Consider the following 18,404-nt stretch of genomic DNA (forward strand, 5'->3'; position numbering starts at 1 on the left):
AAAGCTAGATATGGTATTAAAAAGTAGAGACATCACTTAGCCGACAGAGGTATGTATAGTCAAAGTGATGGTTTTTCCTGTAGTCATGTACAGATGTGAGAGCTGGACCATAAAGAAGGCTGCACTCTGAAGAATTGATGCTTTAGAAATGTGGTGCTGGAGGAGATCAAATCAGTCAATCCTAAAGGAAATCGGTCCTGAATATTCATGGGAAGGATTGATGCTGAAGTTGAAGTTCCAATACTTTGGCCACCTGATGCAAAGAACCAACTCATTGGAAAAGACCCTGATGCTGGGAAAGATTGAAGATGGGAGGAGAAGGGGGCGACAGAGGATGATGATAGTTGGATAACATCACCAATTCAATGGACATGAGTTTGAGTAAACTCCAGGAGACAGTGAAGGAACAACAACAACAAAGCATTAAGGTAGTGATGACTGCCTGTATGGTCTGACTAGAGAAAAGATAGAAGAAATTGTTTCAAGTCAGGTGATAGACATGCTTTGAATAAGAGATATTTTTAAAATTAGAAAGAATATTTATTTGAGATTTGATCATATGGGATATTCCATCTAACACTTTTTTAAGAGCTGATACCAAGGCTTTAGCCGGTAGATGAAATGAAAAGGAGTGTAGCTACCCATGTAGTACATTTATGCAATGAAAGTGAAAGTGAAGTCGCTCAGTCGTGTCCGACTCTTTGCAACCCCGTGGACTATAGCCTAACGGGCTCCTCCATCCATGGGATTTTCTAGGCAAGAATACCAGAGTGGGTTGCCATTTCTTTCTCCAGGAGATCTTCCCAACCCAGGGATTGAGCCGGGTCTCCCGCGTTGTACCATTCTTTACCATCTGAGCCACCAGAGAGGTCATGACAATGAAATGATTTTTACCTAGGCTGAAGTTCACCTATCCTGATTTCAGAACAGAAGTGTCCATTTTCTGGGAAGAAGAGAATTATCGCTACAGAGGGCAATTATACTATGTTCTCAGGACAACACTTTACATAGCACTTCATTGAAGCATCTGAGATATTAATTCTGATTTTATAAATGAAAGAGCTCAGGGAGGTAACGATGGCTTTACCCAAAGGCACACAATTAGGAACTGACAAAAAATTAGAACTCAAGACTGTTCATCTCAATGTCCATGTCCTTTTACTCACTATTGTCGTTATTAAGTCACTCAGTCGTGTCCAACTCTTTGTGACCCCACGGACTGCAGCATGCTAGGCCTCTCTGTGCCTCACCATCTCCCAGAGCTTGCTCAAACTCATGTCTGTTCAATTGGTGATGCCATCCAACCATCTTGTCCTCTGTCATCCCCTTCTTCTCCTGCCTTCAATCTTTTCCAGCATCAGGGTTTCATTACACCATCCCCAATACTGCTATGATTTGTCAACTGTCATGATGATTTGTCTTATGGGCTTGTTGATTCAGTCCTCAGGATATGCAGATTCCCATTATTATTTCTTGATAGTATATTCATTACGAGTTATTTTACTTTGACTTCATTGCATATTATGCAATAACATGAATATGCTAGAAAATTCTTTCAAGGTACATGATGATTTTTTAACTCATTCAGAAGATACACATCCAATGATTAAGCAGGACAGAAAGTTAGTTTCGGTCAATAAGCAGATGAATTTTCAATATGGCAATATACATATGATGAAGTCCAAAGAAGGTTGAAGGGTTTTTTTTAATTTAAAAAAAAAGTATACACAAGGACAAGGGATAATCTGAGAAGCTCAAAGAAACTGTGAGCCCTGAATTGCAGAGAATGGAGCAAAGTAAAAAGTTCCTTAAAGTAGATAGGAAAAAAAGAGAGAAAATTGGCTGTCTGAAAATGATGAGGGAATTGAAGACAGGGATAAAGAAATGACAGTTATTTTTCCCATGATTTTAAAGTGAAGGAATAGAACACAGAGCTCCTGAAACTAAAGATTTTATTTTTTCACAGTGAAAGCACATAAAGACCACATGCAGCAGGAGAAAGAAAAATTTAAGTTTTGATGAAATATCCTAAATGGAAACAAGGAGAATAATGGGCAGACGGGGGGTTTCTCAAGATGCTACTTTGAAAATTACAAGATTATCACAACTTTTTAAAAGGAATCATTTTTGAACTAAGGACCTGATTGTTAAAAGAATTTTCTGGTAATTTAGTGATGCTTACAATTTTTAGTTTGGTAAGTGAAAAGAAGATCTAATATATGTTATTCTTATTCACAGTGTTACAATTTCTAAAATATCACACTGGAAAGACTCATCCGTCTTTGGGAGAACAAAATTAAAACTGAAGATAAGTGGATAAAAATGGGAAAAAGAGATCACTTTGGCTACCAGGTCCTATCAGAAGAAGCTGCTCATAGATATTCTAAGAGAATAAACTTTCTCATTTTATTACCTACATACTATCAGCTACTGATTAGAATGATCAAATATAATAACCAGTTTATCTGCCAAAAATATGAGTTAAACTGTCATTTTAATAATTCTTCTTTGTACCAGCAAATGTCATTATTTGAAATAGGATGAAACTTAACAGAATGAACTTGTTAAAAATAAAGTGAAAGCATCGCCGCAATCTTAATTATAATTACACAGTCATTTGCGATCATTTCCAAGAGTTCTTGGCAAAGACAAACGAGCATAATGAGTTCCATTAACGGACTGATGTGTTCTGTTTACATGCAAGGAAGGGACTTTCTGAAAATGTCCGAAACGGCAGGAGGGCATACAAAGTGAAACACGAGATACAGGTGAAAATCTACACAGTGGTGTGAGTACAAGCATCGGGTCATGAATAGGACTTCAGGTAATTTGAAATTTGGATTTCAAGTAATCCATCCCTGGATTTCACAAATGTCCCAGTACAAGGCAGTGGCTGGCACCATATTTTTCTTTGGTGGGATCAGAAACCTTGGGGCTATTTTCACCAGCTGTTCACCTCTTCCGTAAAACAATACAGATTTCAGACAGGATAGCTTCTGTGATTCAACTGTTTTTAAATGAAACACATAACAAAAACTGAGACAGGGATTAAGTGAGATGCTGCTAGAAGCACTCTAACAGGGGAGATAAGTAGGTAGGCTAAGCAACTGGAATCCCTGGTAACTCACATAGAAACAGTCTGCCTGCAATGCAGGAGACCTGGGTTCGATCCCTGAGTCGGGAAAATCCCCTGGAGAAAGAAGGGAATGGATACCCACTCCAGTATTCTTGGCTGGAGAATTCCATGGACAGAAGAGCCTTGAGCCCATAGGGTCGCAAAAAGTCGGACATGACTGAATGACTAAAACTTCCACTTCCAAGGCAAAGCAAACCATATAAAATCAAACCAGTACTTCACTTAAATTAACTAAAACTCATTTCAACTGAATCTAAAAATTAAGAGATCCATAAACGAAGCTCCAAATGTAGTATAAGATCCAGCATCTACCAACCACCCAGAAAGGTTGGTGTTTCTATTGCATTGTATGCCCCCTCCTTCACTTCTCCAATATGATATTTGGACTTCTATGTGACAATGGAAATGTTATGTTGCTGGGCTGGACAATATGGTAGCCACTAGCCACTCATGAATGTGGCTGGTGCATCTGAGGAGTGGTATTTGTAATATTATTTGATTTTAATTCATCAAAGTTTAGATGGCCACAAGTGATTAGTGGGTAACTGTTGGGTTATGCAGTAAAGAAGTGTGCAAAAACTATGCAATATCTGACGGTGCTTAACAGTGCTAGAGGAAAACAAACAGCATGTATTAGAATCACCTGGGGAGTTTTGAAAACAATTCTGGTAGCCTCTCTCAGAGTGTCTAACCTAACTGGTTTGGGAAGACGCAGTGGAAGCACGGTTGCTATCTCAAAATCAGAATGATACATGTGCTTAAGGAAGAAAATGCTCCCAGGACTAGTTTCTGACACTGTATTCATTTTACACCACTTGTGGAGGCAGCTGTGACGGAGGCCCTTTCCAAGTCAGAGCAGGTTATAAAGTGAGATGACACAATTTTAAAGCCTCTGATTGATCTTCAGAGATTGTTCAGTTCAGTCCAGCCACTCAGTCGTGTCCGACTCTTTGCGACCCCATGAATCACAGCACGCCAGGCCTCCCTGTCCATCACCAACTCCCAGAGTCTATCTAAATCCATGTCCATCGAGTCGGTGATTGTTACAGGGCGCTATACAGATACAGGAAATGAAACATTGGAGAGATACAGACATGGGGAGAAACAGGAAAATTCACTGAGCATAAAACAGCTATGAAACTTAAAATAAGTGAATCGGTTAATATTGAAGTTAAAGTCATTCAGTCGTGTCCAACTCTTTCAACCCCATGGACTACACAGTCCACGGAATTCTCCAGGCCAGATTACTGGAGGGGGTAGCCTATCCCTTCTCTAGCGGATCATCCTGATCCAGGAATCAAACTGAGGTCTCCTGGAGGCAGATTCTTTACCAACTGAGCTCTCAGGGAGTTGGTTAACAGACTTTTTGAAAAAGAAAAGCTTTCAGTAACTGTACTTTCCCTGTTATTCTGTTATCAAAATATTTGGGTTCAGGATATTCAACCATATTGTTTAGCCCCAGGACTAATTTTGTCTGTAGGATATACTGTTGAGCAGAGAGCTGTATGTTTTTTTGACTACATATCTCTATTAGGAAAAAATAATTGAGCAAGCATCCCTAATAGATGTACATATTTTAGTTACAGAGACACAGGAGATGCGGGTTTGATCCCTAGGTTAGGAAGATGCCCTGAAGGAGGGAATAACAACCTGCTCCAGTATTCTTACCTGGGAAATCCCATAGACAGAAGGGCCTGGAGGGCTATAGTTCACAGGGTCACAGAGAGTTGGACCCGACTGAGCACGCAGGCACGCACTACTGTACTAACATATTATGTGACTAAAACATACAAGCTGAAATACAAGTTTCTTAATGAGACCAATGGAGAAGGAAATGGCAACCCACTCCAGTGTTCTTTCCTGGAGAATCCCAGGGACAGAGAAGCCTCGTGGGCTGCTGTCTATGGGGTCGCACAGAGTCAGACACGACTGAAGCAACTTAGCAGCAGCAGCAATGAGACCAAAAAAAAATTATTTTCTTCCTGTACTTGAATAGATTTGAGTTTTCTGCTTCAGAAACTACTTGGAAAACGACTATACCACTGGGCAGGAATATTTGGAAATTGATACATTAACTAGCTAATGCTTATGATAAATACCAATATGATTTTTAGTCACCGTATTACAGAAAGACCCACTGTGGTACAATACAGATCTAGAAAATGAATTCAATACCTTCTCTGTGCAGAATCTCAACAAGATGAATTTGATCACTATAGACAGATGAGTTTACAGTCTAAAAATTTTTTAAATGAATGCTACTTATTTGGGGTTGGGTGCACTGTCAAGGACAAAGGGGAAGAACCATTTGGGCTCTGCCCTGCTCATTTATTTGTAAGCATCCGTTTGTTCTTCTAAGTATAGGGTTTGTTACTACTTACCCTAGCTTCTAACTCTGCTCTGTCCAATCCAGCAGCCACTAGCTACATGTTGCCCTCTACACTGATCTTGAGTTAAAAAGTTCCTCAGTCATGCTAGCAACATTTCAAGTACTCAACAGCTACAAGCAGCTGTGTGTTAGAGTGTTGGTCACTCAGTCGTGTCCAACTCTTTGTCACCCCATGGACTGTAGCTCACCAGGCTCCTCTGTCCATGGGATTTCCCAGGCAAGAATACTGGAGAATGTAGCATTTCCTTCTCCAGGGGATCTTCCCAACCCAGGGATTGAACCTGGGTTGTGGCAGGCACTGCAGGCAGATTCTTTATGATCTGAGCCACCAGGGATGCCCCTACATGCAGCTAGTGGCTACCAAAATGTACAGAACTGAACGTTTCCATCTTTGCAGAAATTCGTAACTGAACAGTCTGCAGAAATGTGTAGTATATCCTTTGGGAACTATGCCAAGATGAAAAGGATGTTACTGCCAATGGAACATTCTCCCCACCTAGTTTCTGCAGTCATGACACCTGGTCACAACCCCCTCTCCTGTCCTCTCTCTCCTCCTTCATAGCATCTGACAGCTGGATTTGTCTGTGGCCCACACCTACAGTTCAGTTTCTCCCTGGCCCCAAGCCAGCCAGTGCAGACAGAGACAGTGGGTCAGAACTCCTACCTGTCCGTCTGGTGAAGCTTGTGGTTAAATCAGGCTCCCAGACACAGAACAGCATATATTCCACATCCACATCTAAGACCTTTGAAGATAGGTGTATAGTTCACCAAACGTCCTCCTTCCCTCACTTACATCACTCCCTGATGATGGCTTGATTGATCACATTCTAGAGGTCAGGTTTCTGCCCAAGCATTTCAGAAGTGAGCATCAGTGGTGGCTAGGGAACCATTTATGACATCTGCCAACGCATCTTCTAGCATGGACCTCGGCCCTTGCCTGCCATGGCTGTCTTCCTTACAGGCAGAGACCTGACACCAGCTTATGCAATGACTCCATCTGAAAACATTGCTGGTGGCTGAACTCACTTTTCTTTGCTTTGCCCACTAAATACAGTGCCTGGCCTGACACCCACTTCCTGAACCCTATGTAGCTTTCCTCACCCTCCACTGTGCCCTGGCCCGAGGCACTCTCGGTCCTATCTTCCAGCCTCAGTTAGCCCTCATCCCTGATCCCACAACCAGCTTCAAGTTGGAGACTCCCTAAATCATGAAGGGAAAGGCTACCCACTCCAGTATTCTGGCCTGGGGAATTCCATGGACTGTATAGTCCATGGGTCGCAAAGAGTCAGACATGACTGAGCAACTTAAAAAAAAACAATTATGAGATGATTAATTAAAAAACAATCCACACTCCTTTGCCCCACTCTGAATGGCTAGCAAAAGCCGCAAGGAGTCTGTGTCAAGGTCATGCAGCTTTTCCTTTGAGTTTCACCACCTGTAATGGGATCGAGCCCACGACCTTGGTATCCTTGGCACCAAGCTCTCCTCAGCTGAGCTAACCCATCTCTTAAGTTTCAATGAAAGTTTAAGGTCACAGAGATTGGGTTGCCTTTTTCCATTTTATTCTTTGAAGATGGGGTGAATTACCTTGACTGCAGAAGGTGCCCAAATAAAAATATTTCAGCATCGCAACATTTCAGAATGGGGTGTGCTGCTTAGCGAATGTGGAGCAAGCAATCAGAATGAAGTACCACATGTCAGCTACAAATCTCTCTGAAAGAAAACCCGATGGTACTGGGATGCCTTGCTGAGAAAAAGATAACTTTCAACATAAAATCATCAAACTGCCGGTAATTGCCTTAAGAAAACACACTCAAATAAAAGGATGGGGCACATGCTATTGTCTCAGAACAACTTTTTTCTCAATTGTTTGGAAAGCTTTTATTGTTCACAAAATCTCTTTTTGTTGTTTACCTTCAAGAGGGATTGAAAACATTCTGATAAGGAATGGAAAAATTAGCTTATTTCTCTACAGCTTTATGAAGTACCTCAAGAGTGAATCACACTAGTCATTTGTGATTCGGTTTTAAGCAAAGAGGGAGAAAGAGTAGGCAGTAGTGGATTTCATGTATTCTTTTCACTTGCAGTAGTGGCTACCTTCGTAACCAACAAGTATACTAATATACACATACAAAACAGTCATTGGTTATTGACATTTCAATATTATAATGCTGATATTGAATGAGCTCATTCCATGATATTTCTGAGCTCGCTTAAAATGTAGTTAAGTATCTAATGGGGAATAAAATAATTACAGTTGTGAAATCTAGCAGCTAAAGACAGTGATCATAATGTACACAGCTGTTACAGTAATACAGCTGGTCAACCTCATTCTTAAAAGAGCAAAAGAAACACATTTAAGAAATTGTCATGAAGAAAAAAAAACTTCCATGAAGAAAGCTTCCTAAATATTAAAGAAATGAAGGAGAAATATTATTCCACTAAACCTATATAAAGATATTAAAGTTTAAATTTTTTTATTTATAAATAATTCATGTGCATTGTTGAATAAGAAAGAGAAGAAAAAAAGTAGAAAATAAAAACCATGCAAATGCCCTTACCCAGGCAGGGCTAGCTATTACTACCTTCTTGTTGAGTAACCTTCCAGAATCATGTATTCACTCACTTATTCACTCTCCTCTTTATTGCTCAACATAAGGATAAGTAAAATAAAATACTTAAATATCATTTATAATCTGCTCTCTTCATGACATAGTCCACATCAAGAAATATATTTTATTTTGTAATTCATACCATGTTCTTTTATGTGATATTATGATTTCTGAACCAACACTGCTGGATGATTTTAACTATATCAAAAGTCAAAGGAAAAGAGCATACTTTTTAACTCAGCAATTTGAGTTCTAGGAATTAATCCTAAATAAATAACTATTGTGGGGTGCAAAGATATATCAAGAAAGTTGTTTATAGTCTTGTTTAAAATTGCAAATGTTAGAAACAATGTAAACACCAATAGTCAGGGAAATAATTAAATTATAGCATATCTACTTTGGAATATTAATGCAGAGACCCCAAAAATCTTATGTTGAAGGATACTTAATAACATGAGAAAACTTTACATGAATAAGCAATGCAACCCTGAATTTGTAAATTTTTTAAAAATTACATGTCTAAAACAATAAGATAAAGCAAATTTTTTAAAAAAGATATGTCTTTAAAATATAACTAGCATGAAATAACCAGGAGTAATTTTTTTTAATATGTAAGATCTTTTGGAGAGAATTTTAAATTTTTATCAAAAACCATTTAAAAATATCTAAAATAAATGGAGAATTATATGTCAATGGGTAAGAAGATTTCATAAAGATGTCAAAATTCCCTAAATTAATTTATAATTATGCAATTTCTTTAAAAGTTGATTTTAAAATTCCTTTGGAAGCAAAAGTGGCCATAAATAGCCAAAACAGTTTTGAAGTAGAACAAAGTTTCTTCAAGAAGGATCAAAAAGTGAAAACAGTTATAAAGTTATAGAAATTAAAACTATGATTTTATTGACAAACAGAGGAAAGAAATAGCAAAGAGAGCTCAGAATCAGATTCTCTTTTATGCAGGATCTTCATATAAAAAGGAAGCAGCTTTACAAATCAATGGGGAAATAATGTATTATTCAATTAGTTGCTCTGTGACAATGTGATTATCCAAATGCAAACAAAATAAAGCTGTATTCTTACTTTTGGTTTTTTGGAAATTTCTGAATTTTTTTCCCAAATATTTTTCATCCACAGTTGGTTGAATCTGTGGATGTGGAACCCATGATACAAAGGACTGACTGAATTTTATTCTTCTAATATTCTTAGTATTTTTGAAATTTACCTTAGTAGAGTTTTGCTGTTTGGTTTGTCTTGTTATTTGTCTTTGTATCAGTGAAAGTGACAGTCGCTCAGTTGTGTCCAAATCTTTGTGACCCTATGGACTATACAGTCCATGGAATTCTCCAGGCCAGAATATCGGAGTGGGTAGCCTTTCCCTTCTCCAGGGGATCTTCCCAACCCAGGGATCGAACCCAGTCTCCTGTATTGCATACGAATTCTTTACCAACTAGCTATCAGGGAAGCCCATCTTTGTATCAGATGATTCTCTAATTTTTCTCTTAATTTAAATAAAAAAGTCACTGAGTACTCATTTCCCTACCTTCCCAGCAGCTTACATTTCAAAAATGTCAATTATCTGACAGACGTGATGGGCACTTTTCTGACCCATTACCATTACTAAAAGCCAAATACTGACATTGCTTTGGGAGTAAACAGCACATCCATGTGAAGCGAATCAGTTCCACATGTACAACAGTTAATTTTGGGAAGGGCTGGAGTAAATAAGTGGTGAACTGGATCCCTGGAGCAAAAATAGCAAAGTTATTCCAAAATCAATTATTATTAAGGAAAATGCTTAAAACTTATTTTTAAAGAAATCTTTCATTTAATAAATTGAAACCATATTGAGTGAGAGAGAGAAAGAGAGAGGGAGATAATAAAAATGTGCATAAATATAGTCTGGGTGCTTGTTTGTTTGTTTTAAATATAGTTAACATCTGCCTGCAAGAAAGAATACCTGGAAAATTCATTATGAAACCACCATACTACAACTAATATTTTATAGAAAATTCCCATGTATAGCAAAATGTATACTTGGAATCCTCAAGAAACACAATAGTGAACATAAAAGTGTTGGTTAAAGGAAAAACATGGATTATCCAACAGTAAAGATGCTATATCTAGAACTTCTCAAGACAAACATCTATAAAAAGTTTCCTGGCGGCTCATCTGTAAAGAATTGGCTTGCAACGCAGAAGACATGGGTTCAACTCTTGGGTTGAGAAGATCCCCTGGAGAAGGAAATGGCAATCCACTCCAATATTCTTGCCTGGGAATTCCCATGGACAGAGGAGCCTGGTGGGTTACAGTCTATGGGGTCACAAAGAGTCGGACACAACTTTGCAACTAAACAACAACAACAACAACAACAATGAAACAAGCAACAAAATAGTTCATACCTGTGATACTGAATACTACCAAAATAATCCCATAATGAGGAAATCTTAACGTAATAAACTTGGAAGTGGCTTCTTTTTACTTCCTAAAAATTTCTTTTCTTTGACTTAATTAATGTATAGTTCTATATATTTGTCATGATAATTTCAGATAAATAGTATTTGGTGTCATTACTTTTTATGCCTAAAATTATGCCTAATTTTCCACAGGTCTGTACACTAGGCAAAAAGAGAGAGAAAGAAGGGGGAGGAGAGGTCCTTATAATTAGTGGTGCTACTTCAGTCATGCTTAGGGATCTGAACAACAGACTAATGCCAAGAGAATGACTTATCTAAACACTAAGATAAACCACCTCTTCTCCTTCTTCCATTATCATTAAACTCACCATCAATAACAACTATTTATAAGATATCACTGTGCTCTGAATAAAACAAGAATATGACAGTATCTGCTTCTAGAAATTAAAAAGCCAACTGCATAGATATGCCTGGAATGCAGGAGACCAGGATTTGATTCCTGGGTTGGGAAGATCCCCTAGAGAAGGAAATGGCAACCCACTCCAGTGTTCTTGCCTGGAGAATCCCATGGACCAAGAAGCCTGGCAGATTACAGTCTATGGGGTCGCAAGAGTCGGACACAACTGAGCGACTAAGCACACACATAGATATGAGATGAACGTATTTTTAAAATAAAATACTAAAGTCATTAACTTGGCTCAACTCAACCTGGCACCTAGAAGATGAAATCTATATACTATTCAATTAAGTGTTTAATAAGCAAAGCTACATTAAGTGCAGTGCCAGGCAGCTGGCTGGCTGCTGGGGAACAGCACAGTCAAAAAGGGTCCAAAGCTAAGGGGTATGGACAGTCTGCCACTCGGGAGAAGATTCCAAGAAAGTACTGAGGCCAGAGCTGAGTGGTATGCATAACCATGGGTAAGTGACAGCAAAGTCTAGACATGATTCAAGCAATGAGAAGTGATCAGTTAGATATATGACCTAGTAGTCAAAAATCAAAGCTTTATGTAGATGGGATCATGTCAAAGAGTCAAAATGAAAGTGAGGAGGCAGAAGGCAGACAATGGAGTAAATATATGTTAATATCAAAGGCAGTGAGGTCAAGCATCAAGTGCCAAGATGGCAGAAACTGGTCTTCTGCAGTTGGAACTGACTGCCCACCACCATTTCCAGCTTGTCCTTAGACTGGCAAGGATCAAGATGTTCAGTACCTGGGTTAACACTAGGATTCTGACAGCAGATCACAGGCAGACGAACACAGAGCCTGTTAGAGGGAAGTGAGTCAGGAAGAGAAAAAACAACTATCGTATAATAACAGGAATTAGAAAACTGGTACTGATGAATCTATTTGCAGGGCAGGAATAGAGATGCAGACACAGAGAACAGACTTATGGACACAGTGGGGGAAGGAGAGGATGGAACGAATTGGGAAAATAGCATTGAGATATATAAATTACTGTAAAACAAAGAGCCAGTGGGAAGCTGCTGCGTAACACAAGGGGCTCAGCTCAGTGCTCTGGGAGGACCAGAGGGGTGGGATGGAGACTCAAAAGGAGGGGACATGTATACCAGGGATATATGGTGTGTACCATATATGTATACCAGGGAATATTTATGGCTAATTCACCTTGTTGTAAGGCAGAAACCAACACAGCATTGTAGAGCAATTATCCTCCAAGAAATACATTAAAATAAATTTTAAAAAATAGATGTGATTCAGAAGGTAACCCTTATGGCAGAAAGCTATAAAGGAACTAAAGAGCCTCTTGATGAAAGTGAAAGAGGAGAGTGAAAAAGCTGGCTTGGAACTGAACATTCAAAAAACAAAGATCATGGCATCCAGTCCCATCACTTTAAGACAAACATATGGGAAAACAATGGAAACTGGGACAGATTTTATTTACTTGGACTCCAGAATCACTAAAGGTGGTGACTGCAGTCATGAAATGAAAAGACGCTTGCTCCTTGGAAAAAAGCTATGACAAACCTAGACAGCATATTAAAAAGCAGAGACATTACTTTACCAACAAAGGTCTGTATAGTCAAAGCTATGGTTTTTCCAGTAGTCATGTATGGATGTGAGAGTTGGATCATAAAGAAAGCTGAGAGTCAAAGAACTGATGTTTTTTAACCGTGGAGTTGGAGAAGACTCTTGAGAGTCCCTTGGACTGCAAAGAGATCAAAGAAGTAATCCTAAAGGAAATCAGCCCTGAATATTCATTGGAAGGACTGATGCTGAAGCTGAAACTCCGAACTTTGGCCACCTGATGCAAAGAACTGACTCATTTGAAAAGACCCTGATGCTGGGAAAGACTGAAGGCAGGAGGAGAAGGGGACAACAGATGAGGAGATGGTTAGATGGCATCACCGACTCAATGGACATGAGTTTGAGCAAGCTCTGGGAGTTGGTGCTGCAGTCCTTGGGGTCGTAAAGAGTTGGCTATGCCTGAGCGACTGAACTGAACTGAGAAGGTAAGAACTCTGAATGCCAAGGTTGACAGGAGGTTAAATTACAGGTTTCTTGGGGTGAAGCAACTACATTTTACATATTGCTGATTTTCCAAACCGAACTAAATACATAATAATTGATTACTAATAATTCTTGATTAATTGTAATAGTATAGTGGAATTGTATTTTATATGGAGATTAGATTAAGTAGACAAGGCAAAAATTGAGTGTACTCTTTATTTTTTCAACTTCATTTGAACATTCATTTTTTTTTTTTTTTTACAGGTGGGTGGAGAGTTATTTTTTTTTTTAATTAATTTATTTATTTTTTATTTTTCAGTGGGTTTTGTCATACATTGATGTGAATCAGTCATAAAGTTACATGAATTCCCCATGAACATTCATTTTAAAGTGGCTTTTTGCTTCAAATGGGAAAATGACATCTTTAGAACAAGGAAAACAATGTTTGTAGTTTTCTTTTTGAACCCAAAATGTTAAGCATTATTTCCCAAGGTCATTAAGAGGGCCAAGTTTGGGAGAAATGCTACATATCAGAAAAGCTTATAATACAGAAACACCATGGCACAAACCATTCCTCTTTATTTCTCTTCCTCATTTGCTCCCCTCTCCCCTCCCCAGAGAGTGACCTTCAAAGCATCCAATAGGACATAACATATGTACCTAGGATGATCGACAGCATTTCTTACACTGACATCACAGTTTTGGCAGTGGACTTTGCTAAATGACATCACTGGGAAAGCCCAGTTAGACGGAGTCCACACAGATAGTCAGTGTTGCCTCATCTCTAGAGAGCCTGCCACCTGCCAGAAGCCTCTTTCTCATCTTCAAATGCCCTCCAGTGTTCACAGGTAACCTACATCCTCAAGTCATCTGTCCACAATGGTCACTGGTCCAATCCAGAGGCATAAGTAATTATATATTGTAAATTATAATTAATAATTATAAGCTATTGCATTAATATTACTAACTTGTTGATACCTTTCAAACTCTACCATCAAAATCATTAAAGTTACTAAGTTTTCAGAGTAAAGACATGCTATTTAATGTCACATTTTTTCAGAGGAAGTCTGCTTTATTTTAGCCTCTAGAAGAGACTCTGCATTTAGAAGATACTCCAGTGGAGGGGGGAGGTTTATTATAAGAGATCAGTTCAGTTCAGTCGCTCAGTCGAGTCTGACTCTTTGCGACCCCATAGACTGCAGCACGCCAGGCTTTGAGGAGTAAGTGTTAGAAAAGAATATTTTTAAGGTACATCTCTGAAAGCAACCAGGAAGAAAATCAGAAAACAGGACCACTGACCAAAGTGAATCAAGTAGAAATACTAACCGTCCTAAGCTATAAAATATTAAGGATGACATATAGACAATGTATTACAAGTTTACTAGGTTTTTCTGTTTTAGTGTTTGGACTCAATTGTGGCCTTAGTAGCCTATAACTTTAACATCTTCGGGTGTCATAGGACATAGCACCTCGTCTGATTAGGTAGCACAAGACTAGTCAACCTGTCAACACAGAGTAACTGTTAGCATCACAGCTGTGGCCATTTGATGTTTTATAACAATGTCAATCACAAATGTAGAGATACTCAGTATTTTGTGGGGGCTCTCTGATGCAGCCGTGCCAAGTTATTATTCAAGAAAAGTCTCCCTGACCAGGCCTAATTAACGACAGACACCAGCTGATGCCATTGTTACAGGTAAGTCAAAACTCGGCCTTCTATTTAGAGTGACAAAGGTAACAAGTCTATGAAGAGTGATTTTCTCTTTTGGGTACCCATCCCGACACCTCCACATACATCCCCCCTCTATAACTTGTACCATTATCCATCTTTTCAACATCCTGCTTTGACCCATTTGTATGCACCAAGTAAGAATGGTTTTCAGGGGTTTGCTCAGTGCAGGGCAAGAGGGTAAAAGAGAGGCTAAGTGAACAAAGTGACAAACAGGGAAAAAAGAAACATTCCAAACCCTTCCTAGTTAATGGAATGTTCTTCACAATACCTCTCAGGCTGGAAAAAGAGGTTGATGTAAAGAATTTCATTCTGGTGAAGGAAGACTTGTGTGACTGACTAAGGCAATTTTTTGACTGAGCCCCACCCACTAACAGATTTTCCTAAAAATCTGTGGGATAATCAGAGAGGAAGCATATGCCTTCCTTTCCAAATGGGGACAACGTGACTCCTTCCAGATGGAAAGTTCACAATATTGACTCCAGAATTGGAAGCCGCCCCACCAGCCATTCTGAAGCAGGCAGCTAAAGCAGCACACCCTGGAACCTCTCAGGTCTCGAGTCTGATGTCCAAAGAGTGTTTTCATCCATTTCCACTTCGGTGAGGATCAGCGGTGTCCAGGGGCGGCAGTCAGCATTCTATCCTTTGATAACAGCAATTGGTCTCAGATTAATGGCCTTCTTGTTGACTCTGGGGTCATGGCAGGTGTTCACCACATCTGTCACGCTCGTAGAGAAATCAGTTGCCTCTTCAATGACCAGCCGGGGTGAGGCAACTTGGATTGCAATTCCCACGTCTGCCAATTTGTCTAGGCCATCCTGGAAATCTAAACTATGTCTTGACTTTGCTTGGGACTATGCAATGTCCACTCCATGACAAGTTGTTCTAAAGGTCTCAGTTGCCCTGCTCAATGCCAGTAAGAAAACAGCTACAGGTTCCCATGGTGCCACCAATGAGCACCGGTTGTCCAGTGAGTTGGTAATCAACTGCAGTGAGGGGATGGTGAGGAGGGAAGCGTTAGGTGGACCCCTTCCTGTGTACTAACGAAGTCCGTTCCTTCCCATCCACTACATGTTGTTCTACTTTGGCAATATTGTGAGAAACAGCATAGATCACATGTAGGGCCAAGTTGTCAGGGGCTGTGTGGAAGACCTTGGCAAAAGCCTGACAGGTTAAGAAGGCCATGGAAGAGCAGCTGACGCAAGCATAGTTCTCAGTTCAGTTCAGTTCAGTTGCTCAGTTCTGTCCAACTCTTTGCCCATGGACTGCAGCATGCCAGGCTCCCCTGCCCATCACCAACTCCCAGAGCTTTCTCAAACTCTTGTCCATTGATTGAGTTGGTGATGCCACCCAGCCATCTCATCCTCTGTCGTTTCCTTCTCCTCCTGCCTTCAATCTTTCCCCAGAATCAGGGTCTTTTCTAAGCAGTCAGTTCTTCGAATCGGGTGGCCAAAGTATTGGAGCTTCAGCATCAGTCCTTCCAATGCATACTCAGGACTGATTTCCTTTCTCAGCTGCTGCCATTGCCTTCAGGTAGTCCTGACCCTTTGGGGAAACAATCTGAGCACAAATCAACTGATGATCGTTGACTATGATCCTATCTCTCTTCATGGCTTTTTCCATAGCTACGAGAGCATCTATGGCTACTTAGTGGCCCAAGAAGACTCTGCTTCCACTTTTGATCATCATACACATCTGTCTCTTATGGCTGATGCTCATTTTCTTAGCTACAGACTCACTGAAAATCTCATCAACGACGTGGATTTCTATATAGTGGTTGCCTGCTCCCAGAGTCCCCAACTGGAGGAGGCTTCTTTTCTTAGCCCTCGTTGAGACTTCATTGGGGTCAGCTTGCAGCATCCTTCTGTACTCCTCACAATGCTCCTTGTCCTCTGCCCAGGCCCATAGCCTTCTCTCAGGAATTAGTCTATACCCATCTCCAAGGCTTCCTCCAAGTCTTTGGCATTCACTGGGATGACACCTTTTGATCCCATCCCAACAGGACTGTGGTCAAACATAGCTTGGACGGGTTGCTCCTTTGCAGGCTGAACATCACTTTCATCTAAATTGGTTCTCAGCAAGCAGACACCACAGTTAACATCAAATCTGACACCATCTGGAGATACCACTGCTTCAGGGTCATTCATATTAAAGCCTGCCTTATTCCCAATAGCAAACCCATAACTTGAATGGACATTAGGAAAACCAACAGACTGATGAACAATCCCAGGGAGGGCCACAGTGCCAATCTGTTTCATGGCTGGCAGGGAGGCACCAATACCACCACCTCGACAGGCATTCCTTAATTCTTCAAACATTAATTTTTCCAAAGTGTCATTCACAAATCAAACTCCTTCAACCTGCATGTTGGGCATGAAGCCCTTCTTGATTCTCCAGCAGTTTTTATTGATCTTTTCCAAGAAGCACAGCTCATCATTATAACAGTGACTCATGGTGGTGAAAACTCCTGGCTTTGAGTGTACTCTTATTATTGTTGCAACCAACTTTTATGGAGGGCTCACTACAGGCCAAATACAATAATAAAAACTATAGATTAATTCTTGCACAACCATATTAGGTAGGTATATTATGGTCCATTGAGATCTGCAGAGGTTAAGTATCTTGTTCATGGTCATTCATGTCCAGGCAGAGCGAAATTTTGAAGCCAGGGAGATTGATTCAAAAAGCTAAAGACATAAACATCATACTACATCATAAATGAAAAATAAAACCTAATATTTGTGTACCAACTATTACTTATCAAAATATAATTCATGCCTTTGATTCTTGGGAGAGCCTGATGAACCAGTTAATGGATTCATATAGGAATGTTTTCTGTGAGACTGGGACCCACAAAGAGATGGAAATAAATCTAGGATAGGCAGGACTTAGCTTGGCAATAGGACATGTCCCCATGAATATCAGCCAAAATTTGAAACCACAAAATACGAAAGGTCAGCCAGCAAACTTGAGCTTGATTCCTGGGAGTACAAAGTTTAATAGATATCACTAAGGTCGGAACGGGTGGATAAACTGAGACAGCAGGAATATTTAAGCCAACTTAAGTTCCAGGTCTTTTGAGGGAAGGAAGGGAGTTGGTCACCTTTTAAGTGAAAGGTCTCTCTGAATCATTAGCTTGCCTAGACACTGTGTTCAGTGATCATGATTTACCCTCGTGTCTCCAAACACCTCCACATAGTAAATGCTCAATTAAGGTTACCCTTATTTTAAATTATTTAGGCAAGAAGTTTGGAGTTGGCCTCACATTTGTTATATAAAATTTTCTAAGTAAGACTGCCAGAAAGTTAATATAAAATAAATACAATAGTAACTAGTCTTAAGCAAACTTTTAAAGATACAACCCCCTAAGTATAATTTTCATATTTCTCATTACTTTTATTTGCTCAGTCAAGCTTAAACTAAACCACGTGTTGTCCCCAGGTGTAACCAGAACCTTCCTTTCCACATGTCTCATCACTTTACCTCTAAATCTCTTTTAGGGTTGGCATATATTTTCAAGATTTCTAAGACATCTCATCTCATGTGTGTCACTTTATACCTACTGGATAAGTTTTCAAGCCAAAATCACCAGGCTCATTTGTCTGGTATCTAATCAGGAACTTCTCAAAACAGTATCTTTTCAGCCTCTTCCTT

At 39.7% G+C, this 18,404-nt stretch overlaps 1 protein-coding gene and 1 pseudogene across 3 annotated transcripts in view; both read right to left on the reverse strand.

Annotated features, from left to right (window-relative positions):
• ESR1 (estrogen receptor 1) overlaps nt 1-18,404 on the reverse strand; it is a 270,964-nt gene that overhangs the window by 161,309 nt on the left and 91,251 nt on the right. The window lies entirely within an intron of this gene.
• Nucleotides 15,389-17,203, reverse strand: LOC136165128 (RNA-splicing ligase RtcB homolog; annotated as a pseudogene).

The sequence above is a fragment of the Muntiacus reevesi genome, chromosome 3 (genome assembly GCF_963930625.1).
Source record: "Muntiacus reevesi chromosome 3, mMunRee1.1, whole genome shotgun sequence".
In the NCBI taxonomy this organism is placed as follows: Eukaryota; Metazoa; Chordata; class Mammalia; order Artiodactyla; family Cervidae; genus Muntiacus; species Muntiacus reevesi.